General features: G+C 46.1%; 1 protein-coding gene across 1 annotated transcript in view; it reads left to right on the top strand.

Annotated features, from left to right (window-relative positions):
- Window positions 1-23,734, top strand: part of CUX2 (cut like homeobox 2) — a 231,389-nt gene that overhangs the window by 110,191 nt on the left and 97,464 nt on the right. The window lies entirely within an intron of this gene.

Raw genomic sequence — 23,734 nt, 5'->3', positions numbered from 1 at the left:
CTTGTTAGCAGTGCCTGGTCTTTGCAGGTATATGACCATTGCCACAAGGTGGTTTTGTCATGGCCACCAGCTGTTGATAGATCTGCCCTCCACACATTTCCCTGTCCTCTTTTGGGGGGAGGGAGATGGGAGGGGGGTAGAAAGAAAAGCTTAATTTCTCAGTTGAATTACACATGGGATGAAACCTGACCGGATAGTGGTTCCATAAAGGCAATTTCTACACAAAATAGCATGCAAAGGAACACATAGCTCAGCCTTCCCCAACCTGGTGCCCTCCAGACATGTTGAACATAGCTGGCTGGGGGATGCTGGGATACTTCAACACATTTGGAGGGCACCAGGTTGGTCGAGACTGCCATAGCGTAAGAATAAAATTCATGGTAAGCAAGCATATGTGTAAGCTGGCATGTTCTTTGCGCTTGGAGATGCCATTTATCTGTGTAAGTGTTGTGCTATCTGCCATAGAAACGTTTCTCTGAATTTGTTGTCTTTGGAGAGGGACTAATGGTCATTACTCAGTAGTCAGGAAAATATCTTAGCCCATGTTAAAGAACGACAACAAACATCTTAGTCCTATAACGGTATCAGTTTTCATCAGTTAATGAATAGATTTTCAGCCTTCCCCACCCTGGTTCTTTCAGAGGTATTGGACTCCAACTCCCAGCAGCCCCCAGCCAACATGGTTGGACACCAGGGTGGAGAAAGCTGGGTTTCAGTCTTCCTGCAAGTTAAAACAAGATTTCAGACAACAGTTTGGGTTTGTACGTGTCACAGACAGCAGGCACCATCTTTAAACCAATTCATCGAACTGATTTGGATCAGCTCAGTGTCGCAGTCCTGCTTGTCCTTCCCTTTAAAGCCTTCATCATCCTCATTCAGACTGGAGTTAGCCAAGAAACCCAGGGACGGACCAGGAGATCGCCCGACTTCCTGACTATGACCTCAGCCCTTGCTGTTGAAAGCTCTCAGAGCCCATTGGAAAACTCTCTCGCGGTTGCTGTTTTTCTTTCTTTGGGAAATCTAATATATTGATTAGCTTTCTTCAGAACAGCATCAATAAAAGTGTATAATGGCATGGCTGGACCCTGTGGCGTCTTCCTCCTGCTGGTCTGAAAGCCCCCACCCCACCCCACCCCACCGTAGGCAGGAAGCCAATGTCAGCTCTTACCTTGACAGCTGCAAGTGGGCATGGCTCTTCCTGGCCTGGCTGGCCTTGGCATTCTTAGCAGACACTGTCAGCAGTTTAGCTAGCAAACCTCTACTTCGGGGATCGGCAGCTGGCAAACTTTGTGCCTCATCCGTCCGCCTGAGGAATATCTTCTCATGGTTCCCCAGTTGCCACCGAGCCAGAGAAGAACGGGTGTGTTTAGAGGTAATGGAGCTGCAGCTGTGGGCCTTGCTAGTGGTTTCCTTTGTTGAGGGAGGAACTGCTCTGCCCCCTCCCCGCCCCCAGCATTGCCCTCCAGAAAAAGTAATCGCCAACCAAGGCGGTATTGCAAGGGTGCTGGGGAAAGCCTCTCCCTTCCAAAAGACTATTAATTCATTGTTCTGGGAAAATAACTCTTTCCAAAAACAAAGCTTTCTGTTTTTCTTCCTTACATCTGGTGAAACAGTAATCTATATTTACTCATCCTTAAAGATCTGTGTAGTTAATTATGGGGCATGGTAACCGAAAAAAGGGGTTAATGCAGTCCGCAGGACTCTGTTGGTATCAGCCAGTCGATGAACAGGTATTCATTCTACTAGTCTAATCACGAGCTTCCCTGCCTAAATTGGCAATTAACTTGTAACTGACAAAGCTACAAGCTGTTTGCCAATTCTGTTTCCTTTGGAGTGTTGCAGCATATGCTGTTTTTCATATGCTGTTTTTCTTCAAGTGACATCGCCTTTTTGAATCCAAACAAGGTAGCTTGTTCAGTCCCCTTTCTCCACCTGCATTTCTTTGCTTTCACTTGCCTTGACACAGCTTAAGCCTGTGGAGCCTCCAGCCTCTAACAGGAGTTTCTAATGGGCATTTTTGGTCCACAGGAGTCACAGCATCTTGTACAAATGTACACTAACTATAACTAGTAATAAGAGAAGGGATGGGATTTCCAGCTCTGGAAAGATTGCCAGCTAGTCTGGAGCTCCTTTTAACTTGCTTACTTTGCTTACCTTAACATTTCTGTCTTAACATTTCCTTTTTTTAAAATCTATTTTTATTTTATTTTTATAAATGAAATAAACACTACCAACAACATAATTGGAATCTTCAGTTTCCAACATTACAGTATTCTGGGGAAAAGAAAAAAGGGAGGATAGTAAAGAAGGAAGAGAAAAAAAAGAGAAAAAAAAAGAAAAACAAGGATTATATTAAACTTCAATAACAACAAACCAAATATATATCCACTTGCAGATTATATCTATACAGCATTCTTCCAAACATTTCAAGAATTATTAAATCTTCAATCCGCTACACCACAAACGGTAAACCTTATCTTTCAATATCATAACCTCAGTCTTATAGCAAAGGAACGGGAGCAAACAATCCATTTCCATTAGCCATATGTTGTTGTTGTTGTTGTTGTTCAGTCGTTCAGTCATGTCCGACTCTTCGTGACCCCATGGACCATAGCACGCCAGGCCTTCCTGTCCTGCGCTCTCTCCCGGAGCGTGCTCAAGTTCATATTCATTGCATCCGTGATGCTATCTAGCCATCTCATCCTCTGCCGTCCCCTTCTCCTTTTGCCTTCAGTCTTTCCCAGCATCAGGGTCTTTTCCAGAGAGTTTTCTCTTCGCATTAGGTGGCCAAAATATTGGAGCTTCAGCTTCATTATCTGTCCTTCCAATGAGCAGTCAGGGTTGATTTCCTTTAGGATTGACTGATTTGACCTCCTTGCAGTCCAGGGGACTCGTAAGAGTCTTCTCCAGCACCACAGTTCGAAAGCATCAATTCTTCGGCGCTCAGCCTTCCTTATAGTCCAGCTCTCACAGCCATACATTACTACTGGGAAAACCATAGCTTTGATTAGACGGACCTTTGTCGGCAAGGTGATGTCTCTGCTTCTTACTATGCTGTCTAGGTTGGCCATAGCTTTCCTCCCAAGGAGCAAGCGTCTTTTAATTTCATGGCTACAGTCACCGTCTGCGGTGATCTTGGAGCCCAAGAAAGTAAAATCTGTCACTGCTTCCATTTCTTCCCCTTCTATATGCCAGGAAGTGATGGGGCCAGATGCCATGATCTTAGTTTTTTTAATGTTGAGTTTCAAACCAGCTTTTGCACTCTCCTCTTTCACCCTCAACAAGAGGCTCTTTAGATCCTCTTCGCTTTCTGCCATTAGGGTGGTATCGTCTGCATATCGGAGGTTGTTGATAATTCTCCCAGCAATCTTAATTCCGACCTCTGATTCATCCAACCCGGCATTTCTCATGATGTACTCTGCATATAAGTTAAATAAGCAGGGTGACAATATGCAGCCTTGTCGTACTCCTTTCCCAATTTTGAACCAATTGGTTGTTCCATGTCTGGTTCTCACTGTTGCTTCTTGACCCTCGTACAGGTTTCTCAGGAGACAGGTAAGGTGGTCTGGTACTCCCATCACTTTAAGAATTTGCCACAGTTTGTTGTGATCCACACAATCAAAGGCTTTAGCGTAGTCAATGAAGCAGAAATAGACGTTTTTCTGGAATTCTCTTGCTTTCTCCATGATGCAGCGAATGTTGGCGATTTGATCTCTAGTTCCTCTGCCTCTTCTAAACCCAGCTTGTACTTTCGGTAGTTCTCGGTTCGCATACTGCTGAAGCCTAGCTTGTAGGATTTTGAGCATCACCTTGCTGGTATGTGAAATGAGCGCAATTGTGCGGTAGTTTGAACACTCTTTGGCGTTGCCCTTCTTTGGAATTGGAATGTAAACTGACCTTTTCCAGTCTTGTGGCCACTGTTGAGTGTTCCAGATTTGTTGGCATATTGAATGCAGCACTTTAACAGCATCATCTTTTAGGATTTTAAATAGCTCGGCTGGAATACTGTCATCTCCGCTAGCTTTGTTGTTACTAATGCTTCCTAAGGCCCACTTGACTTCACTCTCGAGGATGTCCGGCTCAAGTTCAGTGACCGCACTATCATGGCTATCAGGGACATTCAGATCTTTCCGGTATAGTTCTTCTGTGTATTCTTGCCACCTCTTCTTAATCTCATCTGCTTCTGTTAGGTCCCTGCCTTCTTTGTCCTTTATCATGCCCGTCTTTGCACAAAACGTTCCCTTGAGATCTCCAATTTTCTTGAAGAGATCTCTAGTCTTTCCCATTCTGTTGTTTTCCTTGATTTCTTTGCATTGTTCATTTAAGAAGGCCTTCTTGTCTCTCCTTGCTATTCTCTGGAACTCTGCATTCAGTTGGGTATGTCTTCCCTTTTCTCCCTTGCTTTTCGCTTCCCTTCTTTCCTCAGCTACTTGTAAAGCCTCATCAGACAGCCACTTGGCTTTCTTGCATTTCTTTTTCTTTGGGATGGATTTCGTTGCTGCCTCCTGAACAATGTTACGGACCTCCGTCCATAGTTCCTCAGGCACTCTGTCTATCAGGTCTAATCCCTGAAATCTATTCCTCACCTCCACTGTATATTCATCAGGGATATGATTTAGGTCATACCTGAACGGTTTAGTGGTTTTCCCGACGTTCTTCAATTTAAGCCGAAATTTTGCAAGAAGCAGCTCATGATCTGAGCCACAGTCAGCTCCAGGTCTTGTTTTGACTGACTGTATGGAGCTTCTCCATCTTTGGCTGCAAAGGACATAATCAATCTGATTTCGATATTGACCATCTGGTGATGTCCATGTGTAGAGTCGCCTCTTGTGCTGTTGGAAAAGAGTGTTTGCTATGATCAGCGTGTTCTCTTGGCAAAACTCTATTAGCTTTTGTCCTGCTTCATTTTGTACACCAAGGCCATGCCTGCCTGTTATCCCGGTGATTTCTTGACTTCCTACTTTAGCATTCCAATCCCCTATGATGAAGAGGACATCTTTTTTTGGTGTTATTTCTAGAAGGTGTTGTAGGTCTTCATAGAACCGATCAACCTCAGCTTCTTCGGCCTCCGTGGTTGGGGCATAGACTTGAATTACTGTGATGTTGAATGGTTTGCCTTGGATTCGTACTGAGATCATTCTATCATTTTTAAGATTGTACCCCAGTACTGCTTTTCCCACCCTTTTGTTGACTATGAGTGCTACTCCATTTCTTCTAAGGGATTCTTGCCCACAATAGTAGATATGATAGTCACCTGAATTAAATTCGCCCATGCCTGTCCATTTTAGTTCGCTGATTCCCAAGATGTCGATGTTCAATCTTGCCATCTCATGTTTGACCACCTCCAGCTTACCTTGATTCATTGATTTGACATTCCAGGTTCCTAAACAATATTGTTCTTTACAGCATCGGATTTTCTTTTCACCACCAGACACATCCACAGCTGAGTGTCCTTTCGGGTTTGGCCCAGCCGCTTCACTCTTTCTGGCGCTACTTGGAAATACCCTCTGCTCTTCCCCAGTAGCATATTGGACACCTTCCGACCTGAGGGGCTCATCTTCCGGCGTCATCTCTTTTAGCCTTGTGATACGTTCCATGGGGTTTTCTTGGCAAGAATACTGGAGTGGGTTGCCATTTCCTTCTCCAGTTTATGTTTATGGTAACCAGTTTATGGTAACCAGCCATATGTTACCATTCAGTTAACGTGTATTAATAAACATTAAAGGTTTAACCAACAAGAAATAGTAATAATAATCCCATAATAATAATATTAATCATCATCATCATCAAAAGAAAAAAAGTTTACAAAGAAGATAAAAAGTTAAAAAAGCAAATCATTTGTATATTTTAAGTAATATATCTAGAAATATATTTATATGTGTACACACACATACTCACACCAGTAGGCATTTTATTACAATGTGACACAATGCCTTAACATTTCCAAGTGTAACCATGAGGGCTAGAAACATGGGTGTTACTTTACAAACAAAAGTGTCACTCTTCTGAAATGTATGCAGTAATCTCCCTCCTTCATTGTATTTCACTGATTTCCATTACAATTCTCCCACAGGAGAATATTCTTGCCCCCTCTGCAGAACAATGGAACGTCTTCCTATTAACTCATTTCTGACAGATTTATTTCTTGCACAGCTTGACGGATGGAGGAGTATGGTGAGATGTTTTTAGAGGGAGAGAACAATTTTGCTGTAATTAGAAATGTGATTTTTTTTATGTCTTTATACGCGGTAGCAAAGCTGGAGAAGGAAATGCTTGCCACCGCACAATCGGTTATTAGCAGTTGATCAGTTATCTTGGTGGATCATTGCTGCGGGCGGGCGAGGCGGGCACAATAATAGGCCTCTTGATTAACAGATTTACATATCTTTTGAGGACCCAGATTCTGTATTCTCTTTCCTCTCTCCCATTGTAACAGCCCCTATACATCTGTGAAATAAAGGCACAAAAAAACTACAGGAAAGTAGGTCCTGCTCTCCACAAAAGTTCAGCGCTGCTGGGACAGCAAAAGCACAGCATAGCTGGCGTAATAGATACGAGGGGAATGTGTCAGGGTTGGGGATTAGGGAGCAGTGTAGCCATTCCAGAGAAGCTTTCCAGAGCCAGACAAAATGATAGCGTCGACCTACGGCAGAATAATCTGAGATGGAACAGGACCCATAATTCACCAGGAGGTCCCAGCTGTGCCCGTGGAATGTTGATTGCACTTCCCTTTCGGTTCAATCCATTTGGCAAGGCCGCGCCCCTGTTGAGCCGAAAAGGTCCGTCAGGTGCATGGCTGGGTCACCAGAATTGATGACTGTGTCATAATTTGATGTCTGAGATCCCAGGTGGCCGTGCCTGGAAATGAAAACTACCCAGAGGTTTCAAAGAGTGCGAGGTGGCAACCCAGTTCCCAATCAGGCATGAGTAAAAGGTCTTTGCGACCCTGCGGTACATATTTTGGTTAGGCCAGTCTTCTCCCAAACTGGCGCCTTCCAGATGTGACAACTCCCATCATCCCTGGCAATTGGCTGTGCTGGCTGGGGATGGTGGGGGTTATAGTCCAACACTTCTGGAGGAGACCAAGTTGGAGAAGGCTAGGTATTGTTTTGACTCTGGGTTGTAGGTCTCTCACTGACAGACATAAGTTATAATCCACGTAGCTCAAAGTTCTATCTTCAAGAAACAACACAAACTGTTCTCTCTTGACACTCCCCTTCTGCCTGGAACTCACTTTGAGAACATTCTGCCACACCTTGATTCAAATTTGGTAGGGCTGACGATGAACTTGCTTCATTTGGTCTACAAATGGCCAGTTTCCCAAATTGCCTCTGGGAAGGGTCGTAGTAGCTCAGTGGTCGAGCATCCGCTTCGCATGCAGGCGTTCCTGGGTTCAATCCCTGGCATCTCCAGGTTGGCCTGGCAAAGACCTCTCTCTCTACCTGAGGCTCAGGGCCGCTTCTGTGAATCAGACAGTATCAAGTGGATGGACCAATGATCTAACAGACCAGGGGGTAGGCAGTGTGGTGCCTGTGGGCACAGTTGCACCCTCAGATGCCTTTCTTAGCCCCCACTGAGGAGCTCGACCTCTCCTGGTTTTTTTGTTATTGCTGGATTACTGCTATGTGCTCTGTGTGGGGCTGCCCTTAAGGCTGCTCCGGAAGCTGGAGCCAGTGCGGAACGCAGCAGCTCGGCTCTTGTCAGGAGCTGCCCCTTTTCAGCAAGGAACTCCTCTGCTGAGGGAACTGCACTGGCTGCCTATTTGGTACCGGGCCAGGTTTAAGGTTTTGGTACTAGTGTAAAAAGCCTAAACAACTTGGGGCCAGGACATGTGAAAGAGCGCCTTCTCCGCCCGGTCACTGAGGTCATCAGAGGGCCTGCTCCTGCTGGTTCTGCATGGATCCATGGCCCTATTGGAGTCCACCTGGAGAAGAGCCTAAAGTGTGGTAGCCCCCTTTCTATGGAACTCCCTGCCTCTGGAGGTCAGGCAGGTGCCAACGCTGTGTTGTTTCTGGTGCCTCCTGAAAACTTCTTTATTCCAGGACGCCTTCTTTGACTGACCAGCCATGGTTAATCAGTACTCTGTTTGTCAAAATAACAATTTTTAACATGGTGCATTATTTCTTTTATCTTTTTATCATTTTATCTTTCATTGTTCACCGTTCCGGAATCCGCTTAGATGTGGGGCGGTATATAAATGCTGTAAATAATTAATACATAAATAAATTTGTTTTAAATAACAAAATTTATTTCTGGCGGTTGGGATTTCATCAAAGCAAAGTGAGGGCCTCCAAGTCCTTCTGTCTCCATTTCCCATGAATGCCTCTGGGCCACACGTGGGGCTCAGAGATATTCTTTGGAAATGCAGGTGGCTGCAGGCCCATGCTTTCCGCTGCAGTGCACCCATTTTGTGGTGGTGCGCAGGACAGTTAATCAAACTGCCAAATGTGTCCCTGGTCCCAAAAAGGTTACCCACCCCTGAGTTAGTCCATTGGCCCATCCGTCTCGTATTAACTAATGCGATAAACTCTGAGTCAATATAAGGCAACTTCCTATGCTCCATCCTGGTTTCAACTCGTGCTCTGAACGTGTCCATGTGACAAAGCAGTTTGGGTCATTGATAGCGTGTGAGTGACCCCACAGAGAGGCAGTCATAAAGGGGAGAACTGCCCCCCGCCCTGCCTTGATGAGAACCCCAACCCCCAGATTTCTTATTTCAGTGGCTCAAAGCCTCAGCAAAGCACTACAGCCTCTGTCCCCCCTCCACCCCCTTTGATCTGTACCATATTCACAGCTGATCAGCTTTGACCGCCTACCCAAGCTTGACAGGTTTCCTGTTTACATCCGGCAGAGGTGAGAACAATGGGCATCCAGTAGGAGAAAATGAGGAGACAATGTGGAACACTCATGCCCTAATTTGGTCGCTTTGTTGGGCATCTTGTCCTGATTGTCAGCTCCTGGCCTTGACGGAGATCAAAGAGGAAAATGATGGAGTGTGTGCATGTGCACGCAGCCACACAGAGAAAATTCCATTTAACGTCAAGCCGTCTGGGCTCATGGGTGGTGCCTGATGCTTAGTGAATAGCTTTGGCATGGGATGTTAGCCCATAAATCAAAACTGCCATTGCTGCTGGTGCTCCCTTTTCATTTTGGAACATTACTGTTGTTGTTATTATTAAGAATAATATAATTCTAATTATAAAATATAAATATATATTATAATGTAATGTGATAATATATTATAATAATATTATTATTATATATTATTATTATTATTATTATTATTATTATTATTATTATTATTATAATAACGGAATCTTCAATACATATGCCGGACAAACTCCTGACTCCTATACCATCTTGACGGGAGGGTATGGATTTCTGTACATTACAATCTCTGGGTTTAACGCCTCTCAAAAAAATAAAAATGTGCAGTCTTTGTTTCTAATCTTTCAATAGCCAAAGCATGCTTCCCTGTCTTCTTCCATCCTCCCTGCTCCCTTATTTAATTCCTCAAATTAGAATACATGTGGAAAGATTTGTTCTAGAGAGTTTTAAGGGTCATATTAGAAGTCATGGTGGTGGATCTGTGCATTTAAGCCAGAGCTAAGGAGAAATGCCTTCCGTCCAGTTTGGCCACTCCATTCATAAACTGCAAAGAGGGGGGGGGATTTCAGTAATTTTCAGGGGGATGTGAAAGGGGGCAAAGTTAGTGGTGAATTTGCCACTCGTGGCGACAGTATTCCCGGGCAGCAGCTGGTGGTTGCTCTTTCTTCCCCCACTCCCTGCCCCACCTCTGGACTCTTTAGAGCAGCTTTCCCCAACCTGGTGCCCTCCAGATGTTTTGGATTACAGCTCCCAGCATGCCTGTCCATTGAGGCTTCTGGGAGTTGAAGTCCAAAACATCTGGAGGGTACCAGGTTGGTGCCCACCATCCCGTGTCTCCAGATTTCATGCTGAAAAGTTCTATAGGAAACCTTCAACTCAGCTCTAGTATAAGGTAAAATGGGGTTCCAATATTAAGAGCAAAAGGTGCAAGGTGTGAAAAATGCTTACCTACCTGCAGGCCTTGCCCCTGAACTGAGAATGCCACATAGTGCCTGGCTTTGCACAATTTCCCCCCTTCTTTTGGTTGGCGGTTAACAGCTATGCAGTTTGCAGGTGTTCCTGCTTGTTCTGGCTCCTGAGATATCACTGGGCACTATCCCAGGGCTTTCAGCATACTTTGGTAGTCATGAGGGCTAGAAACTTGCATGTTCTTTTTCCATTTGGTTACTTAGGAAAACTGGCAGTCTCTGTAAGCTGAATTCTTCACCCAGTGTCAGATGTCCACAGATTTTGGCTAGCCTTGGTAGCCAAGCCCCCCCCCCCCCACACACACAGAAAAAGTGGTTGCCAGAACTCTAACGTTCCCCTTGCCCCGAGCTCTAACTTTGGATCTGGATCTGGGAATCATCCCACAGGTGTGGAAGTGCAGCACCCAATGAGGATGACCCCTGATCCTTTCTCCAGGACCAAACTTGGAGCTGGGGAGGGGAGGAAGGGTTGTTCCAAATAATCCTGGGCTGTCAAAGGGCTTGCAGCGCCTCCACAGCCCAGCACCCAGATGGCAAGCCCCAGATTTTCTTTCTGGAGCCAGAGGCTGTAGCTTGGTGTTTTGGCACAGGGCTGGTGCCAAAACAAACCTCAACCTTCCTTTCCTGCTTGGAGCTAGAAGGGAGGGCCAGGGATCTTCCCTGTCATTGCACTGTTCTTCTCAGTCAAGCACAACCACAGCAATGGTCCCCGCTTGCTCCAAGCTGGAGAGGAAGTCAGGGGCTCCTCTTGTCACAGTGGACTCCTATCCAGTTCACTGCCTGTGATACAGAACTGTGCTACACATGCAAACAGTCCCTTGGGGATACTCCCAGGTGGTGGTGGGGTGACAATAATAACCATTATTTTGCAGAGCACATTTGAAGGGGCTTGAAGCTCCTCATGTATGTTATCTTGGTAACCAGAGAATGGTCTGAAGGCAGATCACACTGTTCATCTGCTGAAGTGGAACAGACCTGGCCCTATACACTGTGAAGGCAGGACCTGGCCCGGGAGGTAAGCTGCTTTGAGCTCCTCTTGCGTAGGGCATGGTATAAGTGCCATCAATGTTAATCCTTATAACAAGCCCTGTAAGGCAGGCCACGCTGATTTGGGAGGTCAGGTGGGGAGAGAGAGAAGGTGAGGGGTTTGCCTAAGCTCCCCTCTTGAGTTTTTGGTCAGCGTCAGGATTTTAAGCCACTTTTGCAACAGCTCTTGATGTATGGGGCTTAGCACTCTGTGTGACATCAGAAAGATACTTCACGTACACTACAAGACTGTCTTTATGTCGTAGGTCCTTCATACGTTCCAGAGCTGAACCTTATTGCACTCCAGCTGTGCAAATTCCCTTTTTGTGTCTCATCTAGGAGCCGGTGGGCCATGCAGCACACCCCCTTTGGAAACAATCCTGCTCTCATTTCATCGGCTGTGATCTTCCCCTAATCTAAAATGGAATCTCTGGCTCTGGGTGCTTTATCAAAACGATTGTAATGGGATCTCGAAAAGGACAGTGGTTTTCAGAAGTGTGTTAGATGTTCTTTCCAGGGGGAGATATGAATGTTGATTTTGGGAGATGGCATAAGTTTTGTGATGTGTGGGGAAGCAAGTGATGCTGTCGAAGGTATTACACAGGGAGGAACTGCATCTGCGGGGGAGCCAGCAAGTCAAGGCGATCCGCACAAACACACAGCTTTATTCATCCACTCCAGCAGCCACGCTCTTAAGACCCAGTGCAGACATAACACTGCCTAATCAGCTAACTATGGTCCCCTACATGCGCATCCCCCTCAATGGATGCGCATCCTCACTAGCTTATACCAGCTCAGGCTGTTTGTCCACTTGGCCCAGTAGTATCTACTCCAACTGGCAGTGGTTCTCCAAGGTCTTGGGCAGAGAAGGTCCTTTCCATCCCCTGCTCCCTGATCTTTTTAACCGGAGATGGCGGGGATTGAACCTGAGACCTTCTGGATGCAAAACAGGTGCTCTGCCATGGAGCTACGGCCTTTTGCCCTCCCTTTCAGTTTCTGAACCAGCTAGGGATGGGTGGCAGGGACAAGTATTTGATAGGGAGGTGCCTTCAAAAAGCCTTAGAAAATGTAGCCTTAGAAAAGTTTTAAGCATCATTTAAAGTATTGCTCTCTGCTTATTAGTCTGATTACACCAACTTGCAACCAGTCAACATAAAAAAGGGGCTTCAAGCTTGAATCAGTTTTAATCTATAGACAATAGTTTGTGACAGCGGATGGACAGGGCATTAAAATTGGTGGCATGCTTAATTCTCATACTGAAAAGGTTAACTTTTACAGTGTGTAAGATGTAACTGCCCTCGGACAACTTACATTCCTGTGTGAGTTACTACTCTGGACATGCCTCCTCTTTGGAAGGAGGTAAGCCCAGAGTGGTGACTCATGCAGGGGTCAGGGGTGGCATTCTCCGAGGGTAAGTATTGGTGCTGCGTGTCTCTGCATCAGGAGGGATGGCGTGATCAAAACCTACCCCATGCGGGGATGCAGTGGGCAACCTCTTCTTTGAGTGGGTACAGAAGAAGTTCCCTTTTAATCGTCTTTTTCTTGTGACACAACAGCATCTCTCTTTTACCACACAAGCGTCCCCTGGTACTCTGAAGATTGCTGACTTGGTAGCTTCACTTGTTTGCCTGAATCCAGGTGGTCAAAGCTGTGAGGTTGCCCTCTGCACCCTTGTCCTACACAGTGCAAAACCTATAATAAAAAGCCCCGAACACTCTGCCTCCAGACCATGCCATTCCTGCAATGCACTGCCAGCTGTTAAAAAGTTGCTGACTCCTGCTTCTTGCTCCCTGTCTCTCTGTATCCACATGGGGGACTTAGTTTTTATCTGCTTTTTTCTCCAATATTTTTTTATACCTAACAGTGAAATATTTATATGGTCCAATAAAAGGCAGAAAGCTTGCAATCTCTCTCAAATTCATTGGAGACCAAGAGGAGCTTCGTTGTACAAATTTAACACGCAGCCGTGACCCCTGGTAATTGACTCCATACATCTTTAGCATCAAGAATTTACATAATACGCAGGAAAATGATTGATAGCTCCTGGAAACTGGCCTGTCTATCGAGAGGCCGTGTGCACCTCCATCTGTCTTGCATGCTGCAGCCTGTCTCGCCCTGCTCTGCATCACAAACGTGGCGGTGACACTGCACCTCTTCGTGTCACATCCCTGCCACTGAGGGAAGCCGTTTCCCCTCCTATTTTAAACAGTTGCATGGACCCTCCCCAACAGCACCCTTGGCAGCAAGGAGATACGTTGACCTTGGATGAGGTACAAGAACCAACAGCAACAAATTTTGGTTACAAATCCAGAAAGTGGTTTGTAATTATTAGAAGAATGGAATTGTGGGGTCATTTCTCTTGATGTTTTCTGTTAGGCCTGACGATACGGCCCTAACATGAGGTGGTTGCTTCAGGTGACATATTTTGTATGGTGGCAGAGTAGGAAGCAAACAGGTTCAGCTCAGAAGACACAACACTGTGGAAGTTCAGTGCTTTTAGCTCACTCTTTTGGTCTACAGGAGACCCCCCCAAACTAGCTTACCAATTTTTAAAAACATACTGAAAACAAAATAACATTACCAGCACCAATAAATCAGCTACAAACCCCACAAACATACTATATATGCACCTATGTTTCAAAGCTCATAGTTCAACGTTGTTTTTAGTTATATGTTGTTTGTGTATGTTGTCTGTTTGCTTTTATGTAAATGGCTTTTAAACGTTTGTATATTGTATTTTAATGTTTTAACTTCTGTAAACCGCCCAGAGAGCTTCAGCTATGGGGCAGTATAGAGATGGTGGTGATGATGATAAGTCACTTTATATGTCTAGAGCAGGGGTGGGCAACTTGTGGGCCCCAGATGTTTTAGCCTACAACTCCTATCAGCCCTAGCCAGCATAGCCAATGGTGAGGGAGGATAGGAGTTGTAGGCCAAAACATCTGGAGGGCCACAAGTTGCCCACCCAGGTCTAGCGTCTAGCTCAAAGGCGCTCCTAAAAACCTAAGTTATCACTGTCCTTCAAAAGGCGGGCAGAGACCAGATCAGGCAGGCCTCCCTCCGAAGTGTATACGCAGTCACATCGCCATGACTGAAAGGACTGTCTCTCAGGCCGGCTCTCCTCACTTCTGAAGGAATGAAATTAACAGGGGCTGAAGAAGAGCACCTGTGCCCCATGCTCATTAGTAGGACGAGGGCAACATTTGGATTTTCCACCTCAGGCCGAAAAAGAAAGAACGTCTTCTTCATTCCCTGTCAGTTCCTAGGCCTGAACACATGTATGCTGCGGCCTAGTCCCAAAAGAGGAGGTGCCTGTTTTCTCCTCAGGTGCCTCGAATGAGGAAGTGCCCCTTTTCCTCTCGGGCCCCTTCCGGGAGGAGGAGCCCATTTTCTCCTCGGGCTCCTCAAGTGACGAGGCACCTGTTCTTCCTGCTCAAGCCCGCATTGGTATTGCTGAACAAAAGCAGGACAAGTATGCGTGCTTAGGCCGTGTTTCAGTAGGGGCTGAGAAAGACTAATATACTGAGTCAATGGCTTCATGGAGAAACAGGGTTTGAGGAGGGGACTCTGCCATTAGGCAGAGTGAGATGGCTGCCTCAGGCAGCAGATGCTGAGGGGTGGTGAGGGGTTAGACAACAGAGTCGTGTGTGCCAGTCTGACTGCCCGGCGCTCCTTAAGCTAGCCTGCTGCTCTCGGGTGTAGTTGAGGATGCCGTAGTAAGGTTCAGCTGCTGGTCCGGTCGGATTTTCTACATGAAATTAGGGGGGCTACCTTGCCCTTCACCTCAGAGAGCAAAATGTTTTGAGCCAGCCCTGGCAAGGGAGACTAACTTGTGAGAATGAGTCAACTCATGCAAAAAGCAGATATTTGGTCTTCTATGGGGTTAGTGAGGAAACTTCCCAATTGGATTAGGATATGGCCTCCCCCTCTCCAGCCGCTCAATAAAGCAAGCTTTTATGGAGAGTTGGGCCTTATCCTAAAAGAACCCAGCCTCTCCAAGAGCTCTGTGTCCTCATACAACTTGCTTCTGATGATATTAACGGCTGCTATCTGAGCGCTTGCTTGGCTGCCTCACGCACAAGCATTTCTGGGACTTGTTGACCATAAGACAGGGGCTGAAACAATCCAGTCCTGCCTGGCTGAGTAGCTTTTTGCATTAGTGGCTGAAATCAGTTTAAAAAATGAGTCTCTCTTTGGTATGAATAACTTGCCTTGTAATGGCAATCTGTGCATCAAGGTTGTGCTGGAGAAATCTCTAGGGAAGAGACAACCTCACACCACCATGGTCTTGAAGTCTGTAGAGCTGCCAGATAAATTGAGAGGAAATTCACATACTCCAGTCCAGAATCTTTTTAGCTTAGATTTAATCAAGCAGAATTAACCCCCGGGATCCATACTTGGCAGGGGTGTGGAGTCAACTTGCATGACCCTTTAGACATCTTGCAAATAAGTCTGTAATTTCTTTTACTAGGCTGCCTAAAATATATATAGTTAATGTTAGCTTTGTGCAACACCCATGGCCTCTGTTTTTCATTTGGGACTTATAGTTGAACATGCAAGACATCAGAAATGGATCCAATATGGTATCCCAAGGACCCAAGTGCCCTTGAAGCTGTAAAGCCCTGGTGTGTGCTGATAACATCAGCCATGCTACAACCTGTAGTGTGGCAAACTTCTTTTATTGTGCTCCTCATCTCCTCCACCACAGTGGCGCCCATGTTTGCTGTGGTCTACATAAAATCTCTTGCCCACATAGTTACATTAAAAGTGCATTTAGCAGCTACGTGGTATGTAAAACATGCTGTTCATGGAACCACATGTGTGGGAGCCATTACATGGACTCCCAACTGTGGAGCGACGGTACTGGTTGAGGAATGTGTAAAAGAGGTCTCATTTTGCTTTCCAGGGCTAAGTTATTTAGGGCTGAATGTTTAAGGGCACAATCCTATGCATGTTTAGACAGAGAAAAGGCCTACAACACCCAGCATTCCCCAGGCAGCCATGCTGGCTGGGGAATGCTGGGAGCTGTAGGCCTTTTCTCTGCCTAACATGCATAGGATTGTGCCCTAGGGCTCATAAATTCAAATTTAACTTATAAAGCTATCTTTAATCAAGCCAGACCACTGGTCCACCTAGCTGAATATTGTCTACTTGGATTGATAGTGGCTGTCCAAGATCTTGGGCTGTCTTTCACATCATCTGTTCTCTGATCCTTTGCAAACTAGACACACCAGGAACTTAACTCCTGCATGCAGTGCGCATGCGGTGCTACTGAGCTATGATCCTCCCCCACCTAGGCTTTCTATTGGAGTGACTCACTGCTCTAAGTCAGTGTTAAGAAAAGAACAAGTAACACAGCAGTAAATGGGGGCCAGGGCTTAAATGAACAAGAACACCATAAAAAATGCACAACATCATGGGGGTCATAGGCCTCCAAATGTACCTCCATCACAGCTATGCTTTGAGTGCTATTGTCCTTTTCCCCAGCTCAGGGAATCCTATAAAGAGGCGCTTCAAGGAAGATGTTCCTTCAACAGTTTATATAGATGCTGGAGGCTCCAGCCCTTCCTAGTTTTCAGCCAGGCTGTGATCCAGGCAGTGGCTTTCAGGGGCCCAGCATCAAGGGTAGGCATCGTCGGGCACCTGCCAAGGGCTCACACTCCAGGCGGGGCCCACTGACAAGCGCCCTCAGGGGTTGCTCCTCCTCTTCACCATTGGAAGCTGTTTGTTCACTGGCCTCTCACTCTCACCCAGACCAATAGTGGTGGGAAGGAGGAGGAGCAAGCAAGTGCTAGCAGTGCTGAAAAGAGGATGAGGAGCAAGACAGACTGGCAGCAATGGTGGTGAGAAGGTAGACTTACTGAGGGAGGGGGCCCACTGAGGGTGTTTTGTCCAAGGGCTCTCAAAACCCTGGAGATAGCACAGGTTGCTTGCATGTGTTTCCTCCTCCTCCTGAGTGGAGACACATGTGGCAGCTGGATACTTCACCAATAGCTCTGAAACACTCCTGGCATACCCATCACCTCTGTGTGTGTGGCCCTGAGTGTGATGAGGGGCATTCTGAGAGCCAGCCAGGCTGGTGTGGAGAACTTTGGTCCTGCAGTTAGAGTGTCTGGTTCCAAAGACTCCTCAGTTTGGGGGTCTGCTGCCAAGTGGGGTGGGGGTTCTGCTTCCCCTCCTGTTCCTTCAAGGAGATCTCAGGTTCAGTGGGCAGGGCTGAACCCTGACAACTGCACTTGGTGTCCCTTTCTTTTTATAGATGTAATCGTTGTCTTTGTTTCTGTTTCACAACATCTTAATTTTTAAAAAGACAGATACAATTCCATATTTCCTTTATGGGTTTCACGCATACAGTTTTGTGTCCTCCAAAGCCAGCAGGATATGAATCCATAATTCTTTAATGAAACATTTCCCTATGCTTGAAGTGAACTGTGCTTGATTTACAGGGCTGAACACAGAAGGTCAGCTCACTTAATCCTGGCACTTCCATTCCTGCATCCCCACCCCAAATTCCACTGAAATTAAAAAGCCATCCAGATCTTTGAAAGGCTTATTTGTGAATGCTTAAAAGCATAAGTAAGTTATCGTTTGGACGTTTTCCTTCCCTGCTGATATACATCAGCTGGTGGTGGCATGGACTTGGATTTGTTTTTAAAGAAGATATCACACAGTGCAATATGGTGTTCTTTTACTATTTTGACACTATTGCTGTGTTGTTCTTACAGTTACTGAAGAAGGAAAGGAAAGGGGGTTATTAAGAATATTGATCGACCAAATGCTCCCATTAATTTAAACCCCCATCTGTATTTATTTGTTTACATGGAAACCTCTCTAATCTGAATTCTTTTCTTCTTTTTGTGACTGTGCTACATATTCCCCTCTCTTCCGAGTACTCAGCCTTCCTGGATTTGGCTGTCACTAGGTGAAAGTTGCACACAGGCCTCTACTGACGAACCATCCCCATGTCCCAGCAACAGCATTTACTGCTCTTTATTTTAACACAGGGTCCCAATCCAGCCCTCCTGGGTTTCCCAGATGGCCACAACCCCTTTCCCCTGACCACTGATTGTTTGGTGGTTTCCCAGGTTTTGCACACCCTCCCATTTTATAGAATCATAGAATAGTAGGGTTGGAAGGGGCTTAGAAGACCATCGAGTCCAACCCCCTGCTCAATACAGGAATCCAAGTCAAAGCAGCCAAGACAGATGGCTGTCCAGCTTCATCTCGAATGCCTCCAGTGTGGGAGAGCCCACTACCTCCCTAGGGAATCGGTCCCATTTTCATATTGCTCTAACAGTCAGGAATTTTTTCCTGATGTTCAGCCAGAATCTGGCTTCCTGTAACTTGAGCTCATTATTCCATGTCCTGCACTCTGAGATGACCGAGAAGAGATCCTGGCCTTCCTCTCTGTGACAACCTTTCAAGTACTTGAAAAGTGCTATCATATCTCCCCTCAGTCTTCTCTTCTCAAGGCTAAACATGCCCAGTTCTTTCAGTCTCTCTTCACAGGGCTTAGTTTCCAGTCCCCTGATCATCTTTGTTGCCCTCCTCTGAACCCTCTCCAGTTTGTCTGCATCCTTCTTAAAGTGTGGTGCCCAGAACTGGACACAGTACTCCAGATGAGTCCTAACAAGTGCTGAGTAGAGGGGAACTAGTACTTCACGTGATTTGGAAGCTATACTATATATTATATATACTATATTTACTATATTAATGCAGCCAAAAATAGCATTTGCCTTTTTTGCAGTCATATCACATTGTTGGCTCATATTCAGTTTGTCATCTACCACAATTCCAAGATCCTTCTCACTTGTTGTATTGTTGAGCCAAGTCTCCCCCATCTTGTAACAGTGCATTTGGTTACTTTTTCCTAGGTGCAGAACTTGGCATTTATCTCTATTAAATTTCATTCCGTTGTTTTCAGCCCAGTGCTCCAGCCTATCAAGATCACTTTGAATTTTGTTTCTGTCTTCCAGGGCATTAGCTATCCTGCCCAATTTTGTGTCATTTGCAAATCTGATGAGCATTCCCTGCACCACCTCCTCCAAGTCATTAATACAAATGTTGAAGAGCACTGGGCCCAGGACTGAGCCCTGCGGTACCCCACTCGTTGCCTCTCCCCGGTTTGAGAAGGTCCCATTGAGAAGCACTCTTTGAGTCCGATTCTGTAGCCAACTGTGGATCCACCGGATCGTTGTTTCATCTAGCCCACTTTTAGCTAGTTTGCTAATCAGGATATCATGGGGCACTTTGTCAAAAGCTTTGCTGAAGTCGAGGTATATTATGAGCACAGCATTCCCACAGTCCACAAGGGAGGTTACCTGATCCAAACATGAGATCAGATTCGTCTGGCAGGATTTTCAGGTTAGAATCATAGAATCATAGGGTCAGAAGGGCCCTACAAGACCATTGAGTCCAGCCCCCTGCTCAGTGCTAGAAGCCTGGTTCCCAGGCGGTCTCCCATCCAAGGACTTACCAGGGCTGACCCTGCTGAGCTTATGAGATCGGGTGCATCCAGCCCTTGATTTGTTCTTGACAAACCCATGTTGGCTTCAAGTAATCACTGCATTGTTTTCAAGGTGCTTACAAATTGATTATAATCTGCTCCAGAATTTTTGCAGGGAATTTTCTCAGAATTTTCCCAGGGTTTCTTAAAGGTTAAAATATATCTCCTAGGGCCTAGTTACTTGTAATAAGAGCTTTAAGCTAAAATATGCTGGTATTTTTTGTATTTTGGCCCTGCCTCTTTTGCCTTTGCACCCACCTACCCCAGAAATTAAGTCCCCAAGAGCTTCTCCAAAATGGCATTCAGCCCTTGGGCTGAAAGAAGTTCAACACCACTGTTTTAATGGGTGTATGTATGCATGTTCTATGCATCATGACCATCCCAGTTGCCAATGGATGTGACTGTGATACCCTCCATAGTTGGAGCAGGGGTGAGTCTGTGTCTGGTCTCAGGGGGCCTAGAATTGAACATGGAGCCCCAAATCCATGTGCAAAAAGATTAGTGCAGGGCCCTTGTTGTGAGCATCTCTAAAAATGTAGTGGTGGCAAACAGATCCATTTCAGTCGGGCTTCAGGCCTGGGCATGGGACAGAAACGGCCTTGGTCGCCTTGGTGGATGATATGAGGAGGGCTCTGGATAGGGGCAAATGCTCCTTCCTTGTTCTCCTTGGCCTCTCAGCAGCTTTTGATACCATTGACCACAGTTTCCTCTTGGACCGCCTGGAGGGGTTGGGCATTGGAGACACCGTATTACGGTGGTTCCGGTCCTTCCTCTCCAGCAGGTACCAGAGGGTAGCGCTGGGATAGGAGGTGTCAGACCCATGGCCGCTCACTTGTGGGGTGCCACAGGGTTCCATCCTCTCCCTGATGCTATTTAACATCTACAGTCAGGGCCAGAAATATTAGAACAAAGATAACTGTTTTGGCAGTTGGCCTCTTTACACCACCACATTGAAATTGAAAGGAAACACACCCAGATGGGAGCGAAGGCAGGACTTTCAGCTGTAATTCAAGAGGTTTGACAAAAGTGGGGCACTAACCATTCAGGAAAGACAGCCAGTGGCATACACCCCCCCCCCCCATCGTTGGGGGCTCATAAGTAATGGAACAAACCAACATCATTACAAACTTAAGGATCGCCTTTAATACCTGGATGAAAATCCTTTGCAGTCAATGACTGCCTGAAGTCTGGGACCCATGGACATGACCAAATGCTGAGTTTCCTCCCTCGAGATGCTTTGCCAGGCCTTTACTGCAGCTGCCTTCAGCTGCTGCTAGTTTGTGGGTCTTTCTGCCTTCAGTCTTGTCTTCAGTAAGTGAAAAGCATGCTCTATTGGGTGGAGATCAGGTGACTGACTTGGCCATTGAAGAACATCCCATTTCTTTGCCTGGAGAAACTCTTGGGTAGCTTTTGCTGAATGTTTTGGGTCATTATCCATCTGCAATATGAAGTGGCGTCCTATTACTTTGGCAGCATTCGGCTGAATCTGAGCAGAACGTATAGCCCTATACACGTCAGAATTCATCCTGCAGCTTTTATGTATCATTCTGGTACAAGTTAATCTTGGTTTAATCAGTCCAAAGAATCTTATTCCAGAACTGGGCAGGCTTTTTTAGGTGTTCGCTGGCAAAGGCTAATCTGGCCTTTCGGTTCTTGAGCGTTACCAGTGGTTTGCACCTTGTTGTGAAGCCTCTGTATTTACATTCATAAAGCCGTCTCTTGACTGTGGATGTCGACAATGACATGCCTACCTCCTCAAGAGCATTCTTGACCTGGCTAGATGTTGTGAAAGGGTTTCTCTTCACCATGAGCAGCATTCTGCTGTCATCCACTTTAGTGGTCTTCCGTGGTCTTCCAGGTCTTTTGTTGTTGCTGAGCTTGCCAGTTAATTCCTTCTTTTTCAGGATGTTCCAAACTGCTGTATTGGCCACTCCCAATGTTTTTGCTATATCTCTGATGGGTTTATTTTGTTTCCTCAGCCTAATGATGGCCTCCTTCACCCGCATGGACACCTCTTGGGAACTCATGTTGGGAGTTCCAGTGAACAGCTACCAAATGCAAATGTGACACTCAGAACCACCTCCAGGCCTTTTATCTGCTTGATTGGTCATGGGGCACCCAGGAAACAGGCCACACCTGGCCATGCAGCTGCTTGTCAGCCATTCGTTCCATTACTTATGAGCCACCCACGATGGGGGTGTGTGTATGCTACTGGCTGTACTTCCTGACTGTTTAGTGCCCCACTTTTGTCAAGCCCCTTGAATTACAGCTGAAAGTCCTGAGTTCGCTCCCATCTGGTTGTGTTTCCTTTCAACTTCAATGTGGTGGTGTACAGAGGCCAACTGCCAAAACAGTTATCCTTGTTCCAATATTTCTGGCCCTGACTGTATGTGAAGCTGCTGGGAGCTATCATCAGGAGGTTTGGGGTGTGGTATCATCAATATGTGGATGACACGCAGCTCTATCTCTCATTCAAATCTTCACCAAGGTTGACCATAGCATCCCTGTTCAAATGTCTGGAGATGGTGAGTGGCTGGATGGGGAGGAATGAGCCGAAGCTGAACCCTGACAAGACCGAGGTACTTTTGGTGGGAGACAAGAGGAGGTTGGGGGATGTTGACCTGGTGTTGAATGGGGTACTGCTACCCTTGAAAGACCAGGTCCGCAGCTTGGGGGTCATCTTAGACTCCCAGCTGTCCATGGAGGCTCAGGTATCAGCTGTGAGCTGTATCAGGTGTCAGCTGTGAGCTGATACAGTGCTGTATCAATTCCATCTGATACGGTGGCTGCGCCCCTACCTTCCCAACCATCTGCTTACATTGGTAGTACATGCCCTGGTCTGCTCTTGTTTAGACTACTGTAATGCGCTCTACGTGGGGTTACCATTGAAGACAGTTCGGAAGCTGCAGCTGGTACAGAACGCGGCAGCTTGCCTGATTAAAGGCAGCCGCCGGCGAGATCACATCACTCCAGTGCTGAAGGAGCTGCACTGGTTACCAGTTGTTTTCCGGGCCAAATTCAAGGTGTTGGTTTTGACCTTTAAAACCCTATACCCTATACAGTTCCAGCCCAGCCTATCTCAAGGAGCGCCTCCAGCAACACCAGATACGCTGCTCAACAAGATCAGCCTCGGATGGCCTTCTCTCTGTCCCATCAGCCAGGACAGCTAGGCTGGTGACAACAAGGGAGAGGGCCTTCTCTGTGGTGGCCCCCACTCTGTGGAACTTCCTCCCTAGGGAACTCCGCCATGCCCCCTCTTTAATGAGCTTCCGCCACGCATTAAAAACGTGGTTGTTCAGGCAGGCATTTGGGGTGAGTTAGGGTAATTTTAGAAATGTGATGCTTTTAATGTAGAATGTTATTGTTTTGAACTGTTGTTATTGTTGTACGTCGCCCAGAGTGGCTGGGTGACCAGACAGATGGGCGATTAATAAATAAAATAAACAAACAAACAAACAAATCACATCCACCCCAGGTCCCTGAAAATGCCTCCATTTTTAATGGGTGCTTCCATATAAAAGGATTGTATTGTGCAGTCGCCTGACCTTATTCAGTGAATTTTACGGATATCTGTGTCTGTTCAAGCGTCATCCTCTTCTAATTGCAACCCTCCCATGTTTTCCCACCGCTTTTCCCATCTTTTTTCTTTCCATAAAAAAACCTATGAAGGAGGAAAAGAGAGGCATAGCTGTACAATATCTTTTGATTGGTAGCGCTAGATACCATTCATCTGGAAGCACCCAAAAGCAAAAGTTCATAGACAGCACTTTTTTGGGGTGGGGGGTGCTATTATTGTATTTATTGATGATCTAGGATCATATTTACTTTTTATATTGTAAATCACTTGGGGGGGCAGTTAAACAAGAAAGCTAGGATATTAATTTTTGAAATAAATTAAAGAGTGTCCACCCCACGAGCATCCCTCCCTATTCCCAGTCACCTACAACTCCCTCTTGGCAGGAGGGGGGAGCTATTGCTTGTCTCCGGCCCAAGGATGTGTGTCTCCTATATTTCAAATTTATTGTCATTGTATGTATGGTTCCATTGCTCATTAGTGCAAAAGCCTCATAACGCACGATGCCCTTCTTTGATTTTCAAGTCAGTGGTGGAAAATAGCTTTGCTTAG

This window comes from Heloderma suspectum, chromosome 13 (assembly GCF_057233095.1).
Source record: "Heloderma suspectum isolate Gila_16-S chromosome 13, 16-S_ref, whole genome shotgun sequence".
In the NCBI taxonomy this organism is placed as follows: domain Eukaryota; kingdom Metazoa; phylum Chordata; class Lepidosauria; order Squamata; family Helodermatidae; genus Heloderma; species Heloderma suspectum.
Note: the sequence above shows the minus strand (reverse complement) of the source record. Positions and strands in the feature narration are given on the sequence as shown.